Consider the following 20,772-nt stretch of genomic DNA (forward strand, 5'->3'; position numbering starts at 1 on the left):
CGCGGTGAAATCGGTAGCCCCTCCCCCCCCCCCCCCCCCCCCTTATTTGCCGCATGCTGTCAGCTTTTCGTTTTTTCCTTAGCAGTCCCCTAGCGTGGCCAACGCAGACGGGGCGTTTTCGAACTATGCACGCTTGCTGCCTTGAGTGACGTATGGCCTACACTTTCTGTGGCGGCAGAGGAGGGAGCGCTAAAGACATGACTGCTTGTCTGTGCAGCGCGTATGAGCACATCGGCCGCTTTTGCACCTTAAAATGCGCCCGTTATATGACACAGCTACAGCCAGCCACAGAAAACTGTCTGTCCATAAGCTAGGCAACATCTCGCATAATTTATTTGCTTAAATCCAAACGTCAACGTTTACGCGCCCTTTGCTTACACTGCAAAACTGCACGTGTGTGGGCGCACGTGGTGCGTATCCCTGCGCGTGTGTATTGAATATATTTGCAGCCTTGAATGCGGTCAGTACAGTAGCACGTTTTCATTACAATGAGGAAACAAAAGGTACAATCCCTGCAGCGCGCTTCGAAGACACATAGTAAGGACTCATGATTCCGAGTCCCTGCGTCCCTTCTCATACCATCTGCCCCTACAAACCACTCGAAGAGAAAGACCGAAAGCAAATAATTCCGGGCTAAAAGAATCAGTGCTCATTCTAAATTCCTGCGCATTGTACATTTTAACTTAGCAAGCGCGCCCATTTCTAAAGGGAAAACAAAAAATCCACGAGACGCGCCCGTCTCCCGTCTCACGTGATTGCGCACCCTCTAGCCCTAGACCTGCATAAATGTTCTCCCTTCATCAGCACAACAATGTTAGAAGCAACCGCGCTTAACATGTCACTCACGGCGTCCCACATTGTGGCCCACGGGCTTGAGAAAAGGGGTTTTCGATCAGATTCTGTAGCGGCGCCTCACAGTGGGCAAAATATAAAAAGAAAAGAAAAAGAGAACTACAACCTTTTTTAAATAGGTTGTCGTAGATTGCTTACGATCGGAGCCTCGTCTTCACATAAAGAATAATGAGACTAATGAGAAATGAGTGTGAAAGTCATGAAGACCGAATGAAAGCAACTTGAAGAAAGGTACATTCCGTGAAAAATGGAAGTGCGATGCGTAATGACTCAAAACTTGACAAAATGCAAGAACATGATACCAATTGCTCCTGAATTTAGGCAAGCTAATAAAAATACCTTATGACCTGTGTGACTCCTCTACATACGTATACGACGTATGCACAGAGTGACGATGCCGTTTAACAAAATGCAAGTTTCTATTACACACTCCTTGCTTCAGAAGCTAAAACGTTTCCTAGAAGCGCCAATAAAAGTGTGGAAAAGGCTAGAGTATATAAGATGTGCTTTCTAATCTTTTTTTTTTTTTTTTTTTTGCTTAGACCGTTTTTTCAATCCAAACGATTAACGTAGCATTACTGTACCTAAAGAAGATCACAGTCTGGAAATTGTTCAAAATTGGCACCGTCCACTCAGCTGCCACTTCTCAATTACGGGCCCAAGCCCGGCTAAGGCCCGTAGACACAAACACCCGAACCCGGCCCAGGCCCCCCCTTAGTATTGCTCTACCCGGTCCGGCCAGGACGTTTGATTAAGCCCGAGTCCGTGCAGTGCTCTAGTTGTAGCCTCTTGCAGGCACGGGCCGCAATTCAGACTTTGCGCCGGCTGGGCGCATCGGATTCACAGTCCCCAGGTCTCGACCGTGAGGACGCGAGTCCGGACAAACACTACCTTGGTTTGCAACACAACACGAGTGGAATTCTTCGACCGGACGTCTAGTCGGCATTTTCACCGCACAACCATGCAGCGCCCTCACGCAACCTTCGCTGAGCCGATCACGCCATACGTGTTCATCATCAGCCTCCGGCCTTGATCCAAGCAGTGGGCACCGACCGGCAGTCGCGTAGAAGTGGTTGTCTGGCTCGCGGCGAATAACCGAAGTGTTGTCTTACATAGCCGCGTTTTACCCACAGGGGTTTTACCGACAAAGGAGCTAGCCGTGTACGAAGCCACCTCCACTGCCGCCGCGTCGTCACCTCTCGAGTTGAACATCCGGCCGCGTGGAAGGGAGCCGAGCCAACGATCATAACAGCTCCGAGCACATGCTTCATGCATTCAATGGCCTATAAGCGGTGCTTGTTTAGAGTCGCATCTCTAAATATTTTGTCCTTTTACCTAGGCGGATAAGCTTTACTAACGAAGGTCGTAAGCGTTCGCTTGAACTCGTTTCATTCATTTCCGATTTTATACGAAACGTATCATCATCGCGATCTAGTCCGTCGTTACGCTTAAGTCCGTGGGATATGTTTTAAACATTGTGGCGCTTATTTAGGCATCGCCAATTAAGATAAGAATGCGATTGCGTTGTTGGACCCCGGTCGCATCGCGATTTGAGCACGTTTACCTTTATACGGCTTAAGCCAGCGAGCCTTCGCTGCCTATGATCGTGTATGTGTCTCGCAACAAGGAAGTGCAGGGTTCCACTTCGACCCCCACTGGAAGTTGACTCCGTTTCGATTTCCACTTAATTACCTTGCTTTAGTTACGGATATTCGTGGGGAAATTTAAGTTCAATCAGAACATTTCAAGCTGCTCCTGAATTTTCCATCAAGATTTTTCGTTCACGGTTAAAAACGACGCTGAATTTCTTCTCGGCTGGGGAAACGATATGCCTACAAGAGAGCGGTGCTGACACGATGTAATGGCTTGTGGTGCAGAATTTTCCATTCAATCGAGTCGTGACACCGTGAGCACGTATTACAAGAGCTTCCAAAGCAAAGGCAGGGTGAATGGAGAAAAAACAACGATCATTATGTTGAAGTAATTGACCTGTCGATGCAGCGTACCCACAGTAAATCAAGGCTCGAAAATGCAGCTGAACATTTAGCTCTAGGCTGTAGGAGGCACCAGGCGCGTATACACATTAGTTTGTCCCAGATGGCTGCAGCATCGTAATTTTTTTTTTCCTTCTACAGAAAGGTGAATCTTAATTTTATGTTCAGGCCACCGTAGCAAAATTCGGCACGGACTGGAAAAAAAAAAATGTCGGCGCGAACATCCGCGATCCCTCAGCAACGCATGAGCAGTTGCAACTCGTACTATCCTGGAATGACTTTTTTTAAAAAGACCGTTCGCGGCTCTCAGTGACGTAGAGCCCGCCATTTCACCGAGGCACCGTAGGTGCAAATTTCGACCGCGTCTCTTAGGCTAGAGTGTCTCAACCTCCGCTTTGAGCCTCTTTTCTACGCCTTAACACCGAGATAACGCTGCGATCGGAGGTAGCGGTATACGCCGGCCACACTCCGATGCAAAAGGTACCGACGCTGAAGTATTTGCGCGAAGTTGTATGCCACTTTTCTTTTTTATTTTTTATCCGAATTGGCCGTCCCAGTGCGATTATTTGCCCAAGCGTGAAAGGCCGTATGGTACGGCTTTTCTTGGCCGCGCCGTGAAAGCTACGGAGCCGTAACGCCTTATCTTCCAACATAGCTGAATTTTTTCCCAGGTTAATATTATCAGCTGCGCCTTAAAGGGACACTAAAGAGAAAACTGAAATGGGCTTGCATCGATAGAATGCCAATTCCTGATTACGAAAAATCCACTCTTACTGAAAACAGAGCTGTTATAAGGTAGTAAAGAGGAAGAAGAGAAACACAGGTATCGCCAACAGCCGAAACTCGCAACTACAAATCACGTGACGCGCTAGGGATCACGGAGGCTGACAAATGCGAATTACGTTGCCCGTTTGAATGCGGTCGTAGGTTTTGTCTCGAATAGAATAACACGCTTTTATAATACGTAAACGACGGCGAAAAGACAACGTAAACGTTGCAAGGCAAATACAAAAATATACTTGGAGGCGCCACAGGCGCCCACTTCAGTTTTGGTTAAGTTTCGGCTCAGGCATTTCGTGCGCACTCGGATAGTTTGTTTGAACCTGCAGCGCGTGAATTACGAGCTTGGAGCAGCAGATGCGCCTGGCTCGTTCCCACTTGAGCATTCGGAGGCGCGAGCGAGCGAATCCGCTGCCGCCGACGCGCTCCTTCGTTCGCACTTCTGCGCCAACTGCGCACTTCTGCGCACTTCGGCTGTGAGCTCCCGTTAACCCTGACCGGACCGCTCGACTCCAGCTACGTACGCCACGAAAAGGATACATATGCTAAGTACCGAATGAAAAACGCATTATCATTCAATTGTTCACTACATCATGGCACATCTGACCAACATACTGCGTCAAGAAGACCTTCAACGTGCTATTTGTAGGCATCGTAAGCAAAAGGGACATACTTGCCACTCATACCAAGGAGAGCGTCGATATATTGCGCTCGTCGCCCGGCGAAAAAAAGGGCCTGGGGTAAAAAGTAAAAACTATAAATAACGAAGCACCAGAAATACATTACAAAATGTAAAAAAAAAAATGATTTGTAAAAAAAAAAAAAACGTCAGTAGCGGTAACATTCGAATAAATAAATAAATAAATAAATAAATAAACTCAACACTGCCTGCTCCGTAATGTTCGGCGCTAACCGCTCGGCTACGCCATGCTTTTTTTTCTTTATTGCATGAATTGGTACAAATACATCAGTAAAAGATCGTGGTTGCCATGACCCTTGGCTGACAACCGTGTCTAATGGAATTTCATTACCACAAGTTCGCCCATCAGACTCAAGACCTCCTCCGCAGCGTCTTGGTGCTTCAAAATTTCTTTTAGTTTATACACTTGTTCAACAAAATAATCAAATACAGATCGCGCATCGACATCACAGTATCTATAAGCCATCCTACTTCTCCAAATACTGTGAAGGCCCAAAAGCATGATGAGGTCATACTGAAAATCATCATTAACAGTTGTAAAGTACCGAGTTCCACGTGGCGTCAATGGCAGGTCTTTTTTAACTGTCCTTTGTAACACATCCCAGTAAAACACCGCATTCCAACAATCCAGGAACACGTGCTCAACTGTTTCAGGTTTCCTACATAGTAGACAGACAGTTTGAGCCCCTAGGTAAAAAAGGCCCTTTTCTTCCATCCATGTTTTGGCTGGGAGGGTTCCTGTATGCAATTTAAAAAAGAATGTTTTTACACCCGGTGCAACAGTCATGTTTTTAACTCGTTTGAGCACGTCTTTCCCTGGGCCTTCACAGTATAAGGTTCTGTACAATGGAGCTGGGAACAATTGTGAAATAAGATCCTTGTACAGCCGCTTAGATGGTAACGTCGCTAAATACTCTACAGAGTACCGCACGCGCAAAAACCTGAACGACCACACCACTTCTCGCAGGAAGCGTGACACAGTGTATCCCCGAGCAGAGCAAGAAGAGACTATAAACTCTGGAATTGCACTGGATAGCATGATTTGCATAAAGGTTCTACTTTTTGGTCACGTAGGAAAGAAAACCTTAAAACCATCTGCCACACATATAGATGCATTAGAGACAACCCTCCGTCTTTAACTCTCCGAAAGAGATTATCTCTGCTAATTCTTTCCCAGTTGGACGACCAAATGAAGACCGCAAATACACGAAGGAACCTTTGTATATTGATTCGAGCACAATACAATACTTAAAGTAAATACATTATTCTTGCCACCAAAGAGGTATTGCATATAGTCGCACGGGCGAAAATAGAGAGGTTGTGTCCCATCCATCCTTTCGTCCTTTCCCGTATTTCTTCCGCATTTTCATTCCAGTAATTCCTATTTTCCCCGTATTTGTCCAAAGGGACTCCCAAATAAACTCCGGGCTTTGTAGCCCATCTTACTCCACAGAAAATTTCCGGTTCTTCTTCCCATTCCCCGTGCCAGACTCCGAGACTTTTCTTTAAATTAACAGCACTACCAGTCTGCCTGCAATACCTTTGTGTTACTTTCAAAGCTTCCGAAACGCTTTCACGATCTTCACAAAAAAGCGCCACATCATCAGTGTATGCCAATATTTTCACTTCACATACTCCCAGCTTAAAACCATGGATGTATTCGTTGGCAGTTACCATTCTACACAATGGTTCCAAATATATAGCAAAGAGGAGAGGAGACAGTGGACATCCCTGCCGCTCAGATGCTCTTACATCAATTCTTTCAGATAACACTTTGTTAATCATACGGCGTGTAGAACAACATGCATAAGCCATTTTAACTCGTTTCAATACAACGGCGCCAACACCAATATGTTCCAACAAACAGTACAATATTTCATGAGGCACATGATAAAATGCTTTTTCAAAATCAACTTGAACCATGACCACTGTCCTGTTTAGAGCATCGCAGCACTCGAACACACTACATGAATATTATTAAATATGCTTCTGGTCTTTATTCCACATGTTTGATGAGGTCCAACAATATCTTTTATAATGTATTGCTATCTCTTAGCTAACACCTTCATCAGAATTTTATAATCAACATTTGTTAACGTGATCGGTCTATAGCTTGTAACTTTTAAAAGCATTGCTGGCTCATCAGTCTTGGGAACCAAGACCGTATGCGCGTTGCTAAACGACGGTGGCAGATAACCCACATCAAAGCACTCCTTGAAAAGCCTATAGAGCATGATAGATAACTCACTTTTAAGGCTCTTGTAAAAGGCCGCACTCAAACCATCTGGTCCCGGGGACTTTCCGGCATTCAATTCATCAATGGCTTTTCCTATTTCTTCCACACTTATTTCGTTCTCTAACTCTTCAGTAACTTGTTTGCCTAATATTGGCATCAGAGGCAAAAAGTTCTCTAAACCTTTCTTCACTTGGTGCTTTGCTCGAAAACTGCTCACGGTAATGCTCCACGAAGACGCTTGTAATTCCGTCTTGATCATTATGCCTCTGCCCCTTGTATTCGATAACCGTTATCTCATTCGCGCGCGCATATCGGTTTTCATCAGCGAGGGCGCGTTTTGTTGGCTTCTCGCCACCGAGCCATTTTTCCGCGCGCTCTTGTCGCAGCGCCTCTGTACTTATGGGCATCCAAAGCTTCTAGCCTAATTTTGATGCCTTTTATATCATGCATGAACATACCCGGCATTCGTTATTCTTCACGCCCTAAATATTTTATGAGCTCTTGCAGTTGCTTTTCTTCATTCTTTTGCTCATACTTAATAATGGAAGAGCGCCCAATTACATTCATTTTAACCTCCTCGGAATTTTTTCAGTTGACAATATCGAGAGGATGACTGTACATTCGGATCATCTGGATTCACATCAGTTGCATGGCCTTCAAGAGATGATCCAATAGTTCAAAAGTCTATTTTCAGGGCGACCAGGGAGAACAATCTTAGTTACGCATGACATGGACCTACATTTCTCATCCTTCAAAGCCTTACGAAATGTCGCCCGAGCAAGGGGGCCATTCTCGACAGCAAGATAAGAAATATATATGTTGGAGATGGGAGTCATAAAGGAAGCTTAAAGTGATTATAGCTCAGCAATGATTATTGTTCAGGCCTCAGGAAGGGATCCTTGATTATGTATTCACTACATAAAGTTAAATGCCATCACAATACACCAAATCAAATATTTCTACCGCCGAGGTTTCAACTGAGTCAAATGCTTTTTCGTAATCAATGAATGCTATGCATAAGGGCTGGTTATATTCCGAGCATTTTTCTATCACCTGATTGATGGTATGGATATGATCGATAGTAGAGTACCGTTTACGAAAACCTGCTTGATCCTTTGCTTGATTGCAGTCTAAGGTTATCCTGATTCTATTAGCGATTACCTTAGTAAATACCTTATACGTAACAGACAGTAAGCTGATTCGTCTGTAATTTTTAAGGTCCTTAGAGTCCCCTTTCTTGTTAATGAGGATAATGTTTGCATTCTTCCATGGTTCCGGTGCCGTCGATGACACCAGGCACTGCGTATACAGGGTGGCCAGTCTTTCTAGCATGATATCCCCCCCGTCCTTCAGCAAATCTGTAGTTATCTGATCCTCTCCAGCTGATTTCCCCCTTTTCATAGTTTCTAGTGCTTTCTTGACCTCGTGCTTCGTCACTGGTGGAACGTCTGACTGTTTTTCCCTACCGCCAATCTCATTACGGTCCTGACTACTTTGGCTACTGTGGAGATCTGTATAGAACTCCTCGGCTACTTTGACTATCTTGTCCATATTAGTGATGACGTTGCCCGCCTTGTCCCTTATCGCATACATCTGGTTTTTGCCTATGCCCAATTTCTTCTTTACCGCTTTAAGGCTTCCCCCGTTCTATACAGCATGCTCAATTTTTTCCATGTTATACTTCCTTATATCGGCCACCTTGCGCTTATTGATTAGCTTTGATATCTCGGCCAATTCGATCTGGTCTGTTGGATTGGAAGCTCTCACATTCTGGCGTTTCTTAATCGAATCTTTCGTCTCCTTAGGCAGCTTACCGGTATCCTCTCTAACTATCCTACCGCCTACTTCTACCGCGCACTCAGTAATGATATCTCTGAAATTATTGTTCCTTGCCTCTAGGGTAATGTCGCCATCCTCAGTTAGAGCTGAATACCTATTTTGTAGCGAGAGTCTGAACTCTTCTGCCCTCCCCCTCACCGCTAATTCGTTGATGGGTTTCTTTCTTACTAATCTGCTGCGTTCCTTCTTCAGATTTAGGCTAATTCGGGACCTCACCATCCTGTGGTCACTGCATCGCACTTTCCCGTTTACCTCTACATCCTGCACAATGGCGGGGGTTGAACACATTATGAAGTCGATTTCATTTTTAGTCTCTCCGTTGGGACTTTTCCATGTCCATTTCCGGTTCTTCCGTTTCCTGAAGAAGGTATTCATGATTCGTAAGTTATTGCGCTCTGCAAACTCAACTAGTAACTCCCCCCTGCTATTCCTAGAACCAATGCCATAGTCACCTACTGCCTTGTCTCCTGCCTGTTTTTTCCCTACCTTGGCATTGAAGTCGCCCATTAGTACAGTATACTGCGTCTTTACTTTTCGCATTGCCGATTCTACATCTTCATAGAAGCTTTCAACTGCCTGGTCATCATAACTACATGTAGGTGCATAGGCCTGTACAACCTTCAGTTTATACCGCTTATTAAGCCTAATTACAATGCCTGCAACCCTCTCATTAATACTATAGAATTCATCTATATTACCCGCTATATACTTATTGACAAGGAAACCTACTCCTAGTTGTCGCCTCTCTGGTAAACCTCGATAACACAGTACATGCCCATCCTTCAGTACAGTATATGCCTCATTCGGCCTCCTAACCTCACTAAGCCCTATGACATCCCATTTCATGCCCTCTAGTTCCTCTAACAGCACTGCTAAACTAGCTTCACTAGCTAGGGTTCTAGCATTAAACGTTGCCAGGGTCAGTTTCCAATGGCGGCCTGTCCAGCGGAGCCAGGCTTTCTTAGCACCCCCTGCTGCGTCACAGGTCTGACCGCCGCCGTGGTCAGTTGTTCCGCAGCCGCTGGTGACTGAGGGCCGGGGTTTTATGGAGCTTATCATAGGAGGTTGTGGCCAATTACTGCACCAGGGTGGCGAACTCCTGTTCTGGTGAGGGAGTGCGTTGCCGGAGGTGTTCACCGGCATCAGGTCGCACCCCAAACCTGTGTATGCAATTCCATCGACACGCGGATTTTTTTTTTTTTTTCATCGGGTGGAGAATTGCGCGGCACCGGGATTTGAGCCCCGGTCCACTTGCATGCGAGGCGGATGTTCTACCGCTACGCCACCGCTGCACCTTAGTAGCAGAAAGCTAGTAGCAATCACAAAAGATCAAATGTTTCCCATTCCCACCATTGAAGAAATGATTTGGTAGGTCAGTGCACCAAAATTCATCTCGACATTGGATCTAATTGTGCGAGGATAGTGGCAGATACCACTTTCGGAGAGAGCCCAGTGATACGCAACATTCGTTAGTCTTTTCGGAATGTTCGGCGGCGGTGCTGAGTTTTGGCCTCAGGCATGCGCCGTTTTTTTATCCCGGCCTAATGAGTAAGGTGTTTAAAGGTCGGGAAGCCTTTTGTGTGCTTTACCCAGACGATCGAGGATAGAACAAGAGAAAGAAGGTGGTACACAGTATGAAAGAGCACTGAACGAGGGTAGAGGGGGAGGAGCGAAAACCAAGACGGTTCAACAAGTGGACATGTCCTCACCTGGGTAACGCGGTCATCACTGGCAGCCTGTGGCAGTCTTACCGACGCTCTACGCAAGAGCGAACCTGAGCAGGTCGGATATGAAACAACACAAATGAAAGATCCTTTCGAACACGGAACAAACCCCAACGAAGGATCCCGTGTTACAGTCGCCGGATTATAGCTCGCCCTTCATAATCCAATTCCATGCGAGCAACAGGGGAATAGGAGCTAGCTGTGCTGTGCCGGAGAGATGATCAAGGAAATGAATATCCAATACTATACGCAACCAAGAAGCTGATAGCGAGGGAGTATGCATAAAGCCGTTTTGAAAAAGACTGTCCGCACCTGGTGCGGGCGGTGCAAAAACTAGCCTGTTACGTATCTGTTACAAAGTTCTTTATGAAAACGGGCCACTATCCTCTGGGCCGCGCTCTGAGTGATACGTACCAAAATGAGTGCAATTTGTAAATTATATTATAATAATCAGGAAATTCGAAGTGTGGTCGAGCTTCGTAGGAGAATGCCAGAGGGGCGGAGGAAGGGACCTGCCTGATCTGACCTGGCTGGAGTGCACGTCAGGCAAAAATGGACGCGTCCTGTGCTGGAGCCGTGCTCTGCAACAATTCTGTTTCAAGGTAATGTACAAAAAAAGGAAAAGCACACACCAAGTTACCAACGCAGATAACGTAAGTCGCTGCTTCTGAGCTGCAATAGGAACAAGCGGGAAATCTAGGGTGAAGACCACAAAATTCTTCTTTTCCCGAAAACCTTTCATGTTCGTGTGTGTGTGTATGTTTGTATAACGAACAGTACTCGGTCGTGCGACAGGCGCTCGCGGTTGACCCACCAGCAGCTGCCAGTTCTCTTAGATATGTTTTCTTTTTACACAAAGACGACGCTCATATCTGGAGATGAAGAAGATCATTGGCTGGTTGTGTCGTTTAGCCCAGGTTGGCTATGTCCTGCAGGAAGCGTCGAGTTCCTGTGAGACCGCCACCAACTTACGAGCCAAGATGTTCGGCACCGCGAGAAGCGACTGCAGACCATTTTCATTTGTGCTCGGTTTTCCAAGCAGGGAGGAGTTTGCACGATCCTGCGCTCATCTCGTGTGCATTTTCGGCCAGGGCCTAAGCGTAGCAGACATCTACGGGGGAACGGGGATTGTCGCCCACGAGGCAATCTTTCCACGACTGAGACCTCGATCCCTGAAATTCTACACCACAAACATGGACAGTCAGACGAGCGAGTGTCGGTGTTCGCAGCGTCTCTTTTATTGTTTGCATGTCTGTATATATACTATATATACTTTCGGGGTATCTGCGGTGCAACCGAACGTCGCTAACATCCCGTGCTCCGGGCGGACCGAGCAACTACAGCGAAGCCCAGCGTGCGCGGGGAGAGACCAGCCTTCGGGAGTCGGATAACATCTGACACCTGTGTACACGCGTGATGCCGGCGGATACGCGAGCGAACTCCCGCGCTGCAGCTCACTTATGCCTTTCGGGATAATCAATAGAGTAGTAAGAAAGGTAAGGCAAAGCCCCAGCAACAAGGATTTGGTACTGAGAAGACAGCCCGCAAGAAAGTGCTCTGCCAATTTGAGAAAACAAGGCAGTGCCCTGAGGCGAAAACCCTATTCAAGTGCACAGAACTGCATTGTTGTTGTTCTTAGCGCGTTTCTTGCCGTCTGTCTTTCACTACACTTTGTAACCGTGTGAAAATATATCTTGATGATTTTCCTGAACGATACTGTTTCCTTGTCCTTTCTCCCGTGCTGAAGCCACCGCGAGTTCGGGTCGCAACGGCGTTAAATACGAGAGTGAATGAATTAAACACGGCGCTCTGTTAGATGTGGGACCCTCGGTTCGGCTTTCACTTTGGTCGATTTCCTCAGGTCCAGTCCCTAAGTGGTGGTAAGCAGTAGGAGGTTTGGAGGAATGGGCAGATGCTTACGGCAGACAAGACATTACATAAGATTTATCTACATATTTACAGTATTACAGAAAAGTCAAACGAGAGGCATATTGGGAGCTTAAAATAGAGCATATTGAAAACAGCCCGTGGGCTGCTTAAATACAGTCCGTCGCCCGCAGATCTTGAGGACTTAATTCAACTACTTCCTGATCACCCAATAGCCTCCGAGCCACGTCTTTGGCTCAGCCGACCTCATGATTCATTTCACACATCCTCGCACACCGTTGGTGTACAGTGCAGGCCTGTCCTGGAGTCGCATGTTCTACCCGGTTGATGACCTCGGAGAGAATGTTGTGGTTAGAGCACCCTGCACGGGTCTCAATTATTTACCCGGGGCCGGCCCGGACCCGGCCGAGTTTTCGTTACCCGCCCAAGCCCGGCCCGAGTTTTTTATAACTAGGCCCGGACCCGGTCCGGTCCCGAAGAAGCTCTGATCTGCCCGGCCCGGCCAGCTACGTGGACAGGCCCGACTCAGGCCCGGAACCCGAGTGCTAAGTCCGCATCGGGAAAGCCAAAATCTTTCGTTACCGCAAATCTAGATAAAAAAAGCTTTAAAAAATGGATAAGCACTACACTCTGCAGAGATAGCAGCCGTTAAATAACTGTAATTTCATTAATTTTCTGGTAACTGGTGATGTAATAAATGGCTCAGGTATAGTTAGTAATGTAATGAATTACTTCAGTAATTTCGTAGCAAAAGTATCTACCTCATTTCGAAACTGCTTACACTGAGTGCAGCTTTGCTCTTTATAAACAAAACAAGGTACGTCCGGCTGGGGCCTCGAAAGTACAAACGAAGCGCGGCAGTCTTGTGCCAGCGTAAGAGATCAGCAAGAAGGGGCGGAAATGAGAACTGTCCACCTCCGAAGGGCCGCCGAAGAGGCAGGTATAGCACAGGACGTAGTTCTTCGGAGTTAGCAATGAGCAGCGCTTTGTGGCACTCCCTAGGTTGCACCGGCTAGGGCAGCGTGGTGCCTGCCTATCAGACGCACAATTGGAGGGAAGGCGAAAGAATGTGTGTGTCGGGGCATCTGGAGTCTATCTGCAGTTTTGTTCAAGCAGTTTCTTACTTTTTGTTTATGCATCAAGACTAAAAAGTAATTCGAGAGTAAATGTATTACTGTTCTCAAGTACCTCTAATGCAATATCGATTTTTCGGATCAATAATTTGAACTACAATTTAATTACCTTTGTGGTATTTTCTGGATAGTAATTGGTAACGTAGTTGAATTTGTTTTCAGCCCCTCCGTGGTGGTGCAGTACGTGGTTGAGGCTATCACTACTGCTCCCAAGGATGCGGGACCGAATCCCGGCTGCGGCGGTCGCTTTTCGATGGAGGCGAAAAGGAAAGCACCTGTGTGCTGCCGCGATGTCAGTGCGCGTGAAAGAACCCCAGGTGGTCGAAATATCTGGTACTTTCCAGTACAGTGTGTTATAGCCTTCGTCGCTTTTGGATGTAATCAAAACCAAATTCGTTTTCAAAAGTAATTCTTCTATGTATGACACTGTCAACCTTTTTTCTGACATTTTTATTTTCGAGCAACACGAACTTCTGGCCCACTTTCCCGAAGTTATGGCACTAAAGCCCAATACAGCCTCGCAAAGTTGCTTTTAACTCATGGGAACGTGTAACAAGGATGCTTGCGACTGGCAGTCGCCTCGCTGCAGGAAAGCATGAGGCACATGAAGGCCCGTAATTAAAGCACCGACGAGACGAATGCTCTTTCCGTTCTTCCAGAATCAGAAGCCTGCTTCTCTCAGCTTCGTGTAATGTCTATCCTATCAAGCAACAACAAGGCGCAGCCACACAACTTGAACTAGGACGTACCTGGTATTTCAAATTATTGATTTCAAATTGGTTTTTCGAAATCTTGCGAGATATTTCAGTGCGTCTATGCGGGTGAGTTATACATTAAGGCAGACATTATGTACACCAATTAATATTTAGATCACCTATTCAACTTTGTGATTAGTTATTTTAAGGCGCAATATTATGGTGAAAAATTATAAACACTAAATGTGAGCCATTTGTTTTACATTTCTTGGTTAGAATATCGAACGTCAAAAATACGCTTGTGCAATCTCGTTGAGTTGGTTTCCACGCTTTACACATCTATAAAATGTCATAGGTTTCATGTTTTGGGAACAAAATAAAGATGTCATTTGCATATTGATGTTATAGGAGAAATTAACACGAATTTGGTGGCAATGCCATCCTCACATACGCCGTTTATAAACGTGCAATCAGTGAAAACAAAATCAGCGAGCTATGAGATGCGCATTTGTAACACTAGACATTTTGAGCCTCACTGCTGATCAAGAAAATTTAATTTCCTTCAGTGTTGACGGCCTTCGATTTTGCAACATATTGTTAACCCTAAAAAAAATTGAGAATGCTGAATTCTCGATTTCAGTTATTGATATCCTTAATCGTTGAGCTCTAAACCTAATGATGTTCACCTTGGCGTAACGACCACCTAAAATAGCGCACCGTCGTTTGATTTACAAGTTCAGAAAGAAAGTTTTGCAATGAATAGGTTGAAATACCCATGACGTTCACCGAGAATAGTGAATTTATTCGGGATCAATGTTTTGATCAAACTGCTCAGTCTTGGCTCTAGAAGAAGATTTAAAATCCTTTCCGCTGCCATTTTTGTTAACAGCGATGAAATAGGGCATTCGAGGACAAGGAACCAGCGACCGTTTTGTGCCTTGTCATACCTGCCAGATACCACCTGGGGTAGGTATGCTCGTGAGTTTTCTTTCAAAACGCTGACGACACCGGATTTTCGAGAGAATGGGGCTTCTTAACGCAATCACGTTCAAATAACTGTCAGCCAGGAGGCCAGGTTTGTCCAGCGATAACACTGCGAATAAGTCGATGTACTGAGAAGCTTGGGCTGGCAAGGAATGGGGGAAAATTCTAAAGACAAATCCTCTGTAATATCCGATTCGCTCGTGACATTACAATCCGAGGACCTAGGTATCTCGGTAGGCGGACTTCCGCGTAGTTGTGATCAACTGAACACTGACATAATGATGGTGCGACAAAGAAATAATATAAAAACTAATGTCCCGAAACCTGTGGGATTCGGGCTTGCCGCGGCTGCCCTTAGCGCGGCCGTCGCCCGCTCCCCTGTTGTTCTCCTCTTTCTCTTGAGATGTCCGGACGACTTGTGTCACTGTCGTTCGGCCACAGCTCCGCCCCTCCGTCCTGATGGCTTATCTCATTGGTGCCTTTTGGCGGGAACACGGCAACGCTTCGACGACTGCGCTCGCGCGAACCTTCGAGCGGGGCCCAAGGACAGACCCCTCCGAGACATCGCAAGGTGGCTACATATTGTTGTTGTCTGTTGTTGTCTGCCGGCCTTTTTCCGCGCAGACCAGTGTGTACTCGAGTTCGCTCGCTCCAGGTCGTACCTGAGAGCGCAGCTTGCGGTGGGCCCACTCTCTCTCAAAGGAACCCTTTGGTCACCGCGTGCTTGCGGCGCGCAGGGGAGCCTTGCTCCTCGCGCGCTCCCGGGACACGGTGACTGAGTATGTGTGTATGTGTGTGTGCGTGCGTATATGATTGGGTATATATATATGTGTGTGTAAGAGTGTTTGTGTGTGTACCGCTGAAAGATTGCGTTTCAATAAACGTCCCCTTTGTGAACTTGGAGGCTTGTGTCTTTGCAGCGAAGCGCCTTCCTACGGAGGTTGAGTGCGTGCTGCGGTGTTTCGGTGTCCGCGTGGTGACGGCTGATCGGTGCTTCGGCGCGCGTGACGCTCGACCCCGCGGTGGTTGGTGGCCTATGCGCACGAAGAAACCGCAAACCAAAGAAGGCCCAAAAGCTTAAGCTGGGCGGCGAGGAGCTGACAGTGGCAAGAAAACATATAAAGGCAAGTAGGGACCTCAGTTTCGGTCCCTCAGGGGAAAAAGGTTCCAAGAAAATTAGAATAGTATGGAATGCATGCATTCTAAATGGTAAATACCCGCATCCATGAATAATAATTTAAGCGTACGAGTAGAGATGAAAGTATATAGTAGTTGATATTACCAGTGCTCATCAATGGGACTGAAATACAGAATATGTGGAAAAGGATTGAACTGAAGCTGAGGACAGTGCAGCCAGCGAGAAAACAGAAAATGACAAGCATAACGTCAAGAGGTAAGAAGACTGCAATGTTTGTCAGGGAACAAACGCGAGTTAATGACGTGAGACCAAGAAGACGAGCTGAAGGCATATTCTACAGTGTGTGTGTGTGTGTGTGTGTGTGTGTGTGTGTGTGTGTGTGTGTGTGTGTGTGTGTGTGTGTGTGTGTGTGTGTGTGTGTGTGTGTGTGTGTGTGTGTGTGTGTGTGTGTGTGTGTGTGTGTGTGTGTGTGTGTGTGTGTGTGTGTGTGTGTGTGTGTGTGTGTGTGTGTGTGTGTGTGTGTGTGTGTGTGTGTGTGTGTGTGTGTGTGTGTGTGTGTGCGTGCGTGCGTGTGTGTGCGTGTGTGTTTGCGTGTGTGTGTGTGTGCTTTGCTTTCACCGGCGCGAATTTTGGTTTTCAACCCAACACTCTACCTTCGAAAGGAATAAAAAATGAGGTAATAACGGATGCCCTCGCAACTGTTTATGAATAATATATGATATGATGGCTCTCGCAAACTAATAGTCGTCACTAAAAGTTTACATAATCTTGTGTTCGCGAACTATACTAACACGTATTTCATAGATTGGTTGGGTTGTTTGTGGGGTTTAACGTCCCAAAGCGACTCAGGCTATGAGAGACGCAGTAGTGGAGGACTCTGGAAATTTCAACTATCTGGGGTTCTTTAACGTGCACTGACGTCGCACAGCACAGGGGCACATTGCTTTTCGCCTCCATCGAATTGCATGGTAATGCCAAACTAAATTTGCTTGCATGAATTCTCACTCTGTAAACTTTTGCACCTGACTGAATTGCATACGCACATCCGCTGCAGAAGAAAGGAGGGGGTTGTTTCTCGTAGCAGAAACTACGGGAAGCCAATTCTGCTGTCCACGTTTCGACGAGGTAACTTTACTTGGCCTGCTTGTTTCTGTCGAAATTTGGGTTAACGAATACATGTCTATTTCCACCCTTGCAAAATTACATGCATCAGTGAATATGCGTATGGTTTGTCCCTCAAGTGAGGGCAAAGCACCAAACAACACGCATGTGGCTTTTAAACAGAAATATTATTGAAACGTTACAAAACTACATGTTTTTTGTGCAAAAACAAAAGGTTGTCCAGATCATCTGGCCACAACCAGGTTCTTCATTCATGCGACATGAAATCAGCGGCACTAACTTTCTTTCGCTGCTGGCACTTATGGCTGGTATGCACAGACAGAACCTTTTTAGCCAGAAAAGAAAGGCGTGGAAACTTTTCGGCATGAGTCTTCCACCATTGCAGCACGCTGTCGCTGCCATTGCTGTATGTGTGAGCGTCATGGAGGTAGCTGTCCAGCTTGTCTTCATCACCTTGAGTTTCGGCAGTGTCGTGCCACTCGTGAAGCTCATCCGTCAGCTTTTGTCTCTTCGCACATGATGGTTGCTTGCTGCTAGTTTTCTCTCCTGCTCCTTCAGAAAGTGATGGCATATCGAACAGCGTTTCCTTTACTTTCCCATAAACCACGTTGCGTTCCTCTTCATCTAGCGCACGGAGCTGGCGGAAAGGGGCCACAGTAATGTTGCAATTTTATGGAACTCGCCGAGCTGGATTTTACTTTCAAAAACCTGCATTGCTCTTCTCTTCAGAATGGCCATTTGGGATCTCGCTGTAGAAAATGCAAGGCGTTTCTTCAGCTTCGTAAAGAAGAACAAGTGGCAACGTTGGCTGCTTGTGCCGTTCAATCTTATCGGTTGCCTCTTTGAACCACTCAAGGAAATCAGCAATGTTCCTCAACGTCGCCTTGCTGACATCCTCCATCAGGAAGTTCCCTCTCGATTCAAGCAAGGTTTCAATGTCCTCGTATTGGGTCAGTACTGACCTCATCATTGCAAGCTTTGAATTCCATCTCGTGCTCATTTCCTGGCACACGGTTTGCTAGGTGTGCCAGCTGGCGGCTTACGAGGCCGCTTTGCTTTAAAAAGTGACGACAACCTTCACTTTGTGCATAGCTCGTGCTGCTCAGGTAGATCTTCAGAAAGATAGGCATCATCCAAAGTGTGCTTGAGTACAGCGTTCAGAATGTTTGTGATGCAACTCATTCTAGTGTAAGGGAAGAGGGCAATGATAATATTGGCGCCCTTATCAGTGACAAAGACCGAATTTTTTTAGAGGGCTTCCTCAAAACCAATCTTCGCGTGTCGGCGCAGAAGTGCCTTCCGAATGTTCTCGCCTGTCTTTTTCTGAGCACTGTAAACAACGCCATGCTTTTCAACTTCCAGCTACCATGGACGTAGTGGGCAGTTTAAGTACTGTACAAAACCTTCTTAAAATCATCAGTCCGCTTGTCCACAGTGAAGCAACACGGATCTTCCTGCATTTCAGCTTCGATGCTTGTCTTTAATGCTTCTCACAGTGCACTGGCCACGTGACTAACCTTACGGGACACAGGATGTGGAAGCACATCTTTTGCTGTCACGCTGCCATACCGCGCACTGACAGCGATCAGTTTATCGGCAACTTTCAAAAATTAATCCTCACATACGACGTCGAATGATCTCATGTCTTTCGCGCACCAACGAACGCAAGTTTTTGTCAAGTTTTCTCTCACAGTGGCAGGAACACCTGTTTTTTTTTTCTCACTCAAGAAAGAAGCAATTTCAGCACACTCTGGCGTTGATTTGCATTTGTGACAACTCAGATGGGATGCCCCTGTTTTGCCTGCATCGTAAGTCAAGAAGCTTTTGCAGTCTTTGTATTGCACATGTCCTACAAGTGATGAAGTATTGGGGTCAACCAGAACGAGAAATTCTCTCCAGAAGTTGTGCTGCGTTCATATTCCAAGAGTTATGCGGAGCCCTGAACACGATACAGTATGAACAGATGTATGAGTACCATGAAATGGGGGCTGGAGTGACTTGCACGAGATGTAGGTTCACAGAGGTGCAATGTCCGCGCACGGAGACAGTGACTATTTAGTGATGTATTGAGATCGTGTATCCCGCTGTTTGGAGAAGGAGTAGTAACCTGAGGGTGCCCAGCAAGCGGTGCCGTCGATGCAGCCGCAGCGAGGCGACGTCGTGGCGCCAGCGGGCTGCACGTGTGGCCGCGAAGGCCACACCCTTCGTCGGGGATTCGTTCTCCGTCAACACAACCACAACGCCATCCGAGACGGATATCCAAGGTCGGGCGATGCGCGCCGCCGCGGTGGAGGCAGTAGACCCCCCCCCCCCCCCCATTCTTTATTTGCCTTATGCCTTCTGCTTTTCTTTTTTTCCCTCAGCACTCAACTAGGGTGGCCAACGCAGCCGGTGCGTTTTCGAACTATGCACGCTTGCCTCCTTGAATGAGGTATGGCCTACATTTTCCGGGTCAGCAGCGGAGGGAGCGCTAAAGACGTGACTGCTTCTGTGCGCAGCGCGTTAGAGCACGTCGGCCGCTTTTGCACCTTAAGACGCGCCCGTTATATGACACAGCTACAGTCACGGAAAACTGTCTGTCCATAAACTAGGCAACATATTGTATAATTTATTTGCTTAAATCCAAACGTCAACGTTTACGCGCCCTTTGCTTACACTGCAAAACTGCAAGTGTGTGGGCACGCGTGGTGCGTATGCGTGCGCGTGTGTATTGAATATATTTGCAGCCTTGCATGCGGTTAGTACACTTACACGTTTTCTTTACAATGAGGAAAGCAAAGGTACAATCCCTGCAGCGCGCTGTGAAGACACAGACTAATGACTCATGATTCCGAGTCCGTGCGTCCCTTCGCATACCATCTGCCCTTAAAAACCACTCGAAGAGAAAGACCGAAAGCAAATAATTCCGGACGCACAGAATCAGTGCTCAATCTAAATTCCTGCGCATTCTCGATTTTAACTTAGCAAGCGCGCCCATTTCTAAAGGAAAAAAAAAAATCCACGAGACGCGTATATGACCTATAGGCTGTGTCACCCGTGTCACGTGATTGCGCACCCTATAGCCCTACACCTGCATAAATGCTCTTACATATTTATTCTTTATTACAGATAAAGAATAATGAGACTATTGAGAAATGAGTATGAAAGCCATAAAGGCCGAACGGAAGCAACTTGAAGAAAGGTACATTCCGTGCAAAATGGAAGTGCGATGCGTAATAACTCAAAACTTGACAAAATGCAAGAAAAGGATACCAATTGCTGCTGAATTTAGGCAAGCTAATAATAATAGCTTATGACCTGTGAGACTCCTCTACATACGTATATGACGTATGCACAGAGTGACGATGCCGTTTAACAAAATGCCAGTTTCTATTACACACTCCTTGCTTCAGAAGCTAAAACGTTTCCTAGAAGCGCCAATAAAAGTGTGGAAAAGGCTAGAGTATATAAGATGTGCTTTCTCATCTTTTTTTTCTTTGCTTATAACGCTTTTCCAATCCCAACGTTTAACGTAGCATTACTGTACCTAAAGAACATAACAGTCTGGAAATTGTTCAAAATTGGCACCGTCCCCTCAGCTGCCACTTCTTTATTACGGGCCCAAGCCCGGCCCAGGCCCACGACCCAAAATCCCGATCCGGGCCAGGCCCCCTTAGTATTGCTCTACCCTGCCCTGTCTGGATTTTTG

Source organism: Amblyomma maculatum, chromosome 2 (genome assembly GCF_055883805.1).
Source record: "Amblyomma maculatum isolate TAMU_Amacu chromosome 2, ASM5588380v1, whole genome shotgun sequence".
Classification (NCBI taxonomy): domain Eukaryota; kingdom Metazoa; phylum Arthropoda; class Arachnida; order Ixodida; family Ixodidae; genus Amblyomma; species Amblyomma maculatum.